At 37.7% G+C, this 8,864-nt stretch overlaps 1 pseudogene; it reads left to right on the forward strand.

Annotated features, from left to right (window-relative positions):
- Positions 1–956: 956 nt before the first annotated feature.
- Positions 957–1,412, forward strand: LOC134482355 (elongin-C-like; annotated as a pseudogene).
- The last annotated feature ends 7,452 nt before the right edge of the window (positions 1,413–8,864 follow it).

Below are 8,864 nucleotides of genomic sequence, written 5' to 3' on the forward strand. Positions count from 1 at the left end.
AAAACTAATAAAGTATTCTCTAAATAAAAAAAAAAAAAAGAATGGGAAGACCTTGAGATATATTTTTTTTCGGAGCTGGGGACCGAACCCAGGACCTTGTGCTTGCTAGGCAAGGGCTCTACCACTGAGCCAAATCCCCAACCCGACCTTGAGATATATTAAAATGTGTATTATACACAATAGACATTTAATTACATGTGAGGAATAAATGGACTGACAGAATGAAAAACTATAGTTGCACAAATCAGAGTTTGAAGAAAATATTCAATAAGCATAAGAATATTTTCAAACTATAATTCATTCTTGGATTATTTATATGAAGCTCTACCTTAACAACTAATAAACACCTTAAAATAACAAAATGATTAAGAAGCATGTGGACTTCGGAAAATATGCTGGTGTGCTATCAATTCCCCTTCAAGCAAAAAAATATGAAATACGAATGAGGGCCTAGCCCATCACACTGCTCCCTGATCTCAAATCCCATGGAGAAGAGAGCTAAACACCAAGAAGTATGGAACATCCTGAGACCACAGGACAGACAGACACATCTGTCCACTTTCAACACCACATTCTCATCAATGGACAGATAAGAGAAACAGAAATTAAACAGCGACATAGAGAAACTAACAGAAGTTATATACTAAATGGATTTAACAAATATTTATAGAACATTAAATAATAAAACAAAAGGATTTACATTCTTCTCAGCACCTCATAGTACCTCCTCGAAAATTGACCATATAATTGTCAAAAAAAATAGGCATCAATAGATACAGGAAGATAGAAATAATTCTATTTGTCCTATCAGATCACCATGGACAAAGGCTGGTCTTCAATAAAAACAATAATGGCAGAATGCCCTCAGATACATTGAAGTTTAACAACAGACTACTCAATGAAAACTTGGTCAAGGAAGAATTAATGATAGAAATTAAAGATTTCTTAGCACTTCCTTCGGATGCAAGTTACTAGATGACTGCTTCTCGGCCTCGCCAGGAAACTAGTAAGTTCCTCTGGGATCAAATAGAATTTTATAAGAACATAATGGATGGAGAGGAGAAAACCTATGGTGGCTGTGAAGGCCCTGATGCCATGTATGTGAAATTAATATCTTCTGATGGTCATGAATTTATTGTAAAAAGAGAACATGCATTAACATCAGGAACAATAAAGGCCATGTTGAGTGGTCCAGGTCAGTTTGCGGAGAATGAAACCAATGAGGTCAACTTTAGAGAGACCCTTCACATGTGCTATCGAAAGTGTGCATGTATTTTACCTACAAGGTCCGCTATACTAACAGCTCCACTGAAATTCCTGAATTCCCAATTGCACCTAAAATTGCACTGGAACTGCTGATGGCCGTGAACTTCTTAGATTGTTAAATAAGATAAATTATAATAAACTGTTAATTTTTTTTCAGTATTTAATACCTGTAGTTCAGTTAGTAATTTTTTCACATATAGCATGTTGCCTTTATGAAATTGAACTCTAAAGTTAATTGCTGAGCAGATTTCTTCTGTCATTTGCATAGCAGAGTTGAAATTTGCTGCTACATCAACAAATTAAGGAAGTTTCACAAGCCAAAAAATAAATAAATAATGCCAGTTTAAAAAAAAAGATTTCTTAGAATTTAATAAAAATGAAGATACAACACACCCAAACATTTAGGACACAGTGAGAGCAGTACTAAAAGGAAAAATCATAGCTCTGAGTGCTGCCAAAAGAAACAGGAGAGCGCATACTCAGCAGCTTGACAGCACATCTAAAAAGTCTAGAGCCAAAAGAAGTAAATACACACAAGAGGAATAGAAGGGAAGAAATAATAAAACTAAGAGCTAAAATCATCCAAGTTTTAAAAAAAGGAGTACACAAAGAATCAACAAAAGCAGGAGCTGGTTCTTCGACAAAATCAACAAGATAGATAAACCCTTAGCAAGAATACCCAGAGTGTATCCAAATTAACAAAATCAGAAGGGAAAAGGGAGACATAACAAAAAAATCTGAGGAAATTAAAAATATCAAAAGATCCCACTACAAAAGCCTATATTCAACAAAACTGGAAAATCTGGAGGAAATAGACAATTTTCTAGACAAATACAAGGTACTAAAGTTAAATCAGAAACAGATAAACATCTAAACAACACCATAATTCCTAAAGAAGTAGAAGCAGTTATTAAGAGTCTCCCAACCAAAGAGAACCCAGGACTCCATGAATTTACTGCAGAATTCTATCAGGCCTTCATAGAAGACCTCATATCAATACTGTCCAGATTAGTTCCCAAAACAGAAATAGGCAGAGCACTAACAAATTCCTTCTTTGAAACCACAGTTACTGTTATAACTAAACCACACAAAAATCCAACAAAGAAAGAGAACTTGAGACCATTTACCCTTATGATTATTGATGTAAAAATACTCAATAAAAATCTTGCAAAGTGAATGCAAGAACACATCAAAATAATCACCCATCATGATCAGTTAGGCTTCAGCCCAGGGATGAAAGGATGGTCCAATATACTAAACGATAACCTGGGCAATGAAGAAATAAAGAAAGAAATTAAAGACTTCTTAGAATTTAATGAAAATGAAGGTACAACATACCCACACGTACGGGACACAATTAAAGCTGTGCTAAGAGGAAAACTCATAGTTCTTAGTGCCTGCAGAAAGAAACAGGAGAGAGCATATATCAGCAGCTTGACAGTACACCTGAAAGCTCTAGAACAAAAGGAAGCAAATACACCCAGGAGGAGTAGAATGCAGGAAATAATCAAACTCAGAGCTGAAATCAACCAAGTAGAAAAAAAGAGGACCATAGAAAGAATCAACAGAACCAAAAGTTGGTTCTTTGAGAAAAATCAATGGGACAGATAAACCCTTAGCCAGACTAAGGAGAGGACACAGAGAGTGTGTCCAAATTAACAAAGTCAGAAATGAAAAGGGAGACATAACTACAGATTCAGAGGAAATTCAAAAAATCATTAGATCTTATTATAAAAGCCTATATTCAACAAAAGTTGAAAATCTGCGGGTAATGGAAAATTTCCTAACAGATACCAGGTACAGAAGTTAAATCAGGAACAGATAAACCAGTTAAACATCCCCATAACTCCTAAGGAAATAGAAGCAGTCATTAAAGGTCTCCCAACCAAAAAGAGCCCAGGTCCAGACAGGTTTAGTGCAGAATTCTATCAGACCTTTATAGAAGACCTCATACCAATATTATCCAAACTATTCCACAAAATTGAAACAGATGGAGCACTACCAAATTCCTTCTATGAAGCCACAATTACTCTTGTAACTAAACCACACAAAGACCCAACAAAGAAAGAGAACCTCAGAACAATTTCCCTTATGAATATAGACGCAAAAATACTCAATAAAATTCTGGCAAACTGAATCTAAGAGCACATCAAAACAATCATCCACCATGATCAGGTAGGCTTCATCCCAGGCATGCAGGGATGGCTTACTATATGGAAAAACATCAACGTGATCCATTATATAAACAAACTGAAAGAACAAAACCACATGATCATTTCATTAGATGCTGAGAAAGCATTTGACAAAATTCAACACCCCTTCATGATAAAAGTCCTGGAAAGAATAGGAATTCAAGGCCCATACCTAAACATAGTAAAAGCCATATACAGCAAACCAGTTGCTAACATTAAACTAAATGGAGAGAAACTTGAAGCAATCCCACTAAAATCAGGGACGAGACAAGGCTGCGCACTCTCTCCCTACTTATTCAATACAGTTCTTGAAGTTCTAGACAGAGCAATCAGACAACAAAAGGAGGCAAAAGGGATACAGATTGGAAAAGAAGAAGTCAAAATACCACTATTTGCAGATGATATGGTAGTACATTTAAGTAATCCCAAAAGTTCCACCAGAGAACTACTAAAGCTGATAAACAACTTCAGCAAAGTGGCTGGGTATAAAATTAACTCAAATAAATCAGTAGCCTTCCTCTACACAAAAGAGAAACAAGCCGAGAAAGAAATTCGGGAAATGACACCCTTCATAATAGACCCAAATAATATAAAGTACCTCGGTGTGACTTTAACCAAGTAAGTAAAAGATTTGTACAATAAGAACTTCAAGACTCTGAAGAAAGAAATTGAAGAAGACCTCAGAAGATGGAAAGATCTCCCATGCTCATGGATTGGCAGGATTAATATAGTAAAAATGGACATTTTACCAAAAGCGATCTACAGATTCAATGCAATCCCCATCAAAATACCAATTCAATTCTTCAAAGAGTTAGAACAATTTGCAAATTCATCTGGAATAACAAAAAACCCAGGATAGCTAAATCTATCCTCAACAATAAAAGGTCTTCAGGGGGAATCACTATCCCTGAACTCAAGCAGTATTATAGAGCAATAGTGATAAAAACTGCATGGTATTGGTACACAGACAGACAGATAGACCAGTGGAAGACAATTGAAGACCCAGAAATGAACCCACACACCTATGGGCACTTGATTTTTGACAAAGGAGCCAAAACCATCCAATGGAAAAAAGATAGCATTTTCAGCAAATGGTGCTGGTTCAACTGGAGGTCAACATGTAGAAGAATGCAGATCGATCCATGCTTATCACCCTGTACAAAGCTTAAGTCCAAGTGGAACAAGGACCTACACATCAAACCAGATACACTCAAACTAATAGAAGAAAAACTAGGGGAGCATCTGGAACACATGGGCACTGGAAAAAATTTCCTGAACAAAACACCAATGGCTTATGCTCTAAGATCAAGAATCGACAAATGGGATCTCATAAAACTGCAAAGCTTCTGTAAGGCAAAGGACACTGTGGTTAGGATAAAACGGCAACCAACAGATTGGGAAAAGATCTTTACCAATCCTACAACAGATAGAGGCCTTATATCCAAAATATACACAGAACTCAAGAAGTTAGACCGCAGGGAGACAAATAACCCTATTAGAAAATGGGGTTCAGAGCTAAACAAAGAATTCACAGCTGAGGAATGCCGAATAGCTGAGAAACACCTAAAGAAATGTTCAACATCTTTAGTCATAAGGGAAATGCAAATCAAAACAACCCTGAGATTTCACCTCACACCAGTGAGAATGGCTAAGATCAAAGATCAAAAACTCAGGTTACAGCAGATGCTGGAGAGGATGTGGAGAAAGAGGAACACTCCTCCATTGTTGGTGGGGTTGCAGACTGGTACAACCATTCTGGATATCAGTCTGGAGGTTACTCAGAAAATTGGACATTGAACTGCCTGAGGATCCAGCTATACCTCTCTTGGGCATATACCCATAAGATGCCCCAACATATAAAAAAGACACGTGCTCCACTATGTTCATAGCAGCCTTATTTATAACAGCCAGAAGCTGGAAAGAACCCAGATGCCCTTCAACAGAGGAATGGATACAGAAAATGTGGTACATCTACACAATGGAATATTATTACTCAGCTATCAAAAACAATGACTTTATGAAATTCGTAGGCAAATGGTTGGAACTGGAAAATATCATCCTGAGTGAGGTAACCCAATCACAGAAAAACACACATGGTATGCACTCATTGACAAGTGGCTATTAGCCCAAATGCTTGAATTACCCTAGATGCCTAGAACACATGAAACTCAAGACGGATGATCAAAACGTGAATGCTTCACTCCTTCTTTAAATGTGGAACGAGAATACCCTTGGCAGGGAATAGAGAGGCAAAGATTAAATCAGAGACAGAAGGAACACCCATTCAGAGCCTGCCCCACATGTGGCCCATACATATACAGCCACCCAATTAGACAAGATGGATGAAGCAATGAAGGGCAGGCTGACAGGTGCGGGATGTAGATCTCTCCTGAGAGACACAGCCAGAGTACAGCAAATACATAGGCGAATGCCAGCAGCAAACCACTGAACTGAGAATAGGACCCCATTGAAGGAATCAGAGAAAGAACTGGAAGAGCTCGAAGGGGCTCAAGACCCCTTATGAACAACACTGCCAAGCAACCAGAGCTTCCAGGGTCTAAGCTACTACCTAAAGACTATACATGGACTGACCCTGGACTCTGACCTCATAGGAAGCAATGAATATCCTAGTAAGAGCACCAGTGTAAGGGGAAGCCCTGGGTCCTGATAAGACTGAACCCCCAGTGAACGTGATTGTTGGGAGGAGGGCAGCAATGGGGGAAGGATGGGGAGGGGGAACACCCATAGCGAAGGGGAGGGGGAGGGATTAGGGGGATGTTTGCCCGGAAACCGGGGAAGGAAATAACACTCGAAATGTAAATAAGAAATACTCAAATTAATAAAAAAAATTTGACTTCAACAAGTTTCTAACCCCAGGATCATTTCTAAAATTCAAAGATTGTTTTCTCTACTATAAAGTATATGTGTATTTAATGGTTTTATATTATAATTATTATATAACTTCTATCCATTATATGATAATGAACTCATCTTTTTCAGTAGCATATACATTTTATACTTTATTATGTAAAAGGTATGGCTCAGGTACAATATTTCATTGCATAAATGTTATATTTTGTAATAAAGAGAAAACAACAAAAAAAAAGTCCTGGAAAGATCAGGAAATCAAAACCCATAACTAAACATAGTAAAAACAATATACAGTGAACCAGTAACTAGCATCAAACTAAAGGGAGAGGAACTTGATGAAATCCCACTAAAATCAGGGACTAGATAAGGCTGCCTGCACTGTAACTACTTATTCAATACAGCCTTGGAATTCCGAGCCAGAGCAGTCAGACAACAAAAGGAGGTCAAGGGATACAGAGTGGGAGGGAAGATGTCACAATATGGCTATTTGCCAACGATAGGATAGTATATTTAAGTGACGCCAAAAGGTCCACCAGAGAATTACAAAACCTGATATTAACTTCAGCAAATTTTTGGGTACAAAATGACTCAAAAAAAATTAGTAGCCTTCCTCCACTCAAAGGAAAAACAGGCTGAGTAAAATTAGGGAAATGACACCCTTCACAATAGTCGCAATAATATAAAATACCTCAGTGTGACTTTAACGAAATAAGTGAAAGATCTGTATAACAAGAACTTCAAGTCTCTGAAAAGACATTGAAGAAGATATCAGAAGATGGAACGGCCTCACATTCTCATGGATTAGCAGGATTAATATAGTAAAAGTGGCCATTTTGCCAAAAGCAATCTACAGATTCACTGCAATCCCCATCAAAAATCCAACTCAATTCTTCAGACATAGAAAGAGCAATTTACTAATTCATTTGGAATAAAAAAAACCCAGGATAGCAAAACCTATACTCAATGATAAAAGAACTTCTGGGGAAATCATCATTCCTGACCTCAAGCAGTATTACAGAGCAATAGTGGAAAAAAAGCTGTATGGTTTAGTAACATAGGCAGCTAGACAGATCAGGGAAATATAATTGAAGACCCAGACCTGAACCCACCCACCTTTGGTCAATTGATCTTTGACAAAGAGCAAAAACCATCCATTTGTAAAAAGATAGCATTTTCAATAAATGGTGCTCATTCAATAGGTTAGCATGTAAAAGATACAAATCAAACAATTCTTATCTCCCTGTACAAAGCTTAAGTCCAAGTGGATCAAGAACATCAACATTAAAACATATACACTGGAACTAATAGAAGAAAAACTGGAGAATAGACTCACACAAATGGGCACTGGGGAAATTGTCCTAAACAAAACAACAATGGCTTATGTGCTAAGGTCAAAAATTGACAAATGGAACCTCATAAAACTGCAAAGCTTCTGTAATGCAATGGATACTTTTCAATAGAACAGAACAGCAACCAACAGATTTGGAAAAGATCTTTACCAATATTACATCTGATGCAGGGCTAATATCGAAAATATACAAAAAAAAAAAAAAAAACAAAAAACAAAAACAAGAACTTAGAGTCCAGAGAGCCAAATAACCCTATTAAAATTTGGGTTCAGAGCTAAACAAAGAATTCTCAGCTGAGGAATATCAAATGGCTGAGAAGCACCTATAGAAATGTTTAGCATACTTAGTCATCAGGGGTGTACAAATCAAAAAACCCTGAGATTCCACTCACACCAGTAAGAATGGCTACGATAAAAAAACTCAGGTGACAGCAGATGCTGGCCAGGATGTGGATAAAGAGGAAAACTCTTCCATTGTTGGTAGGATTGCAGACTGGTACAACCACTCTGGAAATCAGCCAGGAGGTTCCTGAGAAAATTCCACTACCTGAGGACCCAGCCACACCTCTCCTGGGCATATACCCAATAGATGCCCCAACAAACAACCAGGAAACACGCTCCACTATGTTCATAGCAGCCTTATTTATAATAGCCAGAAGCTGGAAAGAACCCAGATGCCCTTCAACAGGGGAGTGGATTCAGAAAATAAGGTACATCTACACAATGGAGTACTACTCAGCAATCAAAAACAATGACTTCATGAAATTCATAGGCAAATGGAATGAACTAGAAAATATCATCCTGAGTGAAGTAACCCAATCACAGAAAAACACACATGGTATGCACTCATTCATAAGTGGATATTAGCCGAAAACCTCGAATTACTCTAGATGCAATCCACAGACCACATGAAGCTCATGACAAAGGATGAATAAAATACAGATGCTTCCACTCCTTCTGAAATGGGATAACAAAAATATCCATAGGAGGGAAATAGAGGCAAAGTTTAGAGCAGAGCCTGAAGGAACAGCCATTCAGAGCCTGCCCCACATGTGGCCCATACATATACAGCCACCAAAACTACATTTGACTGATGAAGCTAAGAAATGTGTGATGACACGGACCGGATATAGATGTCTCCTGAGAGACACACAGAGCATGTCAAATGCAGAGGTGAACACTAACAG

This window comes from Rattus norvegicus, chromosome 16, assembly GCF_036323735.1.
Source record: "Rattus norvegicus strain BN/NHsdMcwi chromosome 16, GRCr8, whole genome shotgun sequence".
NCBI lineage: Eukaryota > Metazoa > Chordata > Mammalia > Rodentia > Muridae > Rattus > Rattus norvegicus.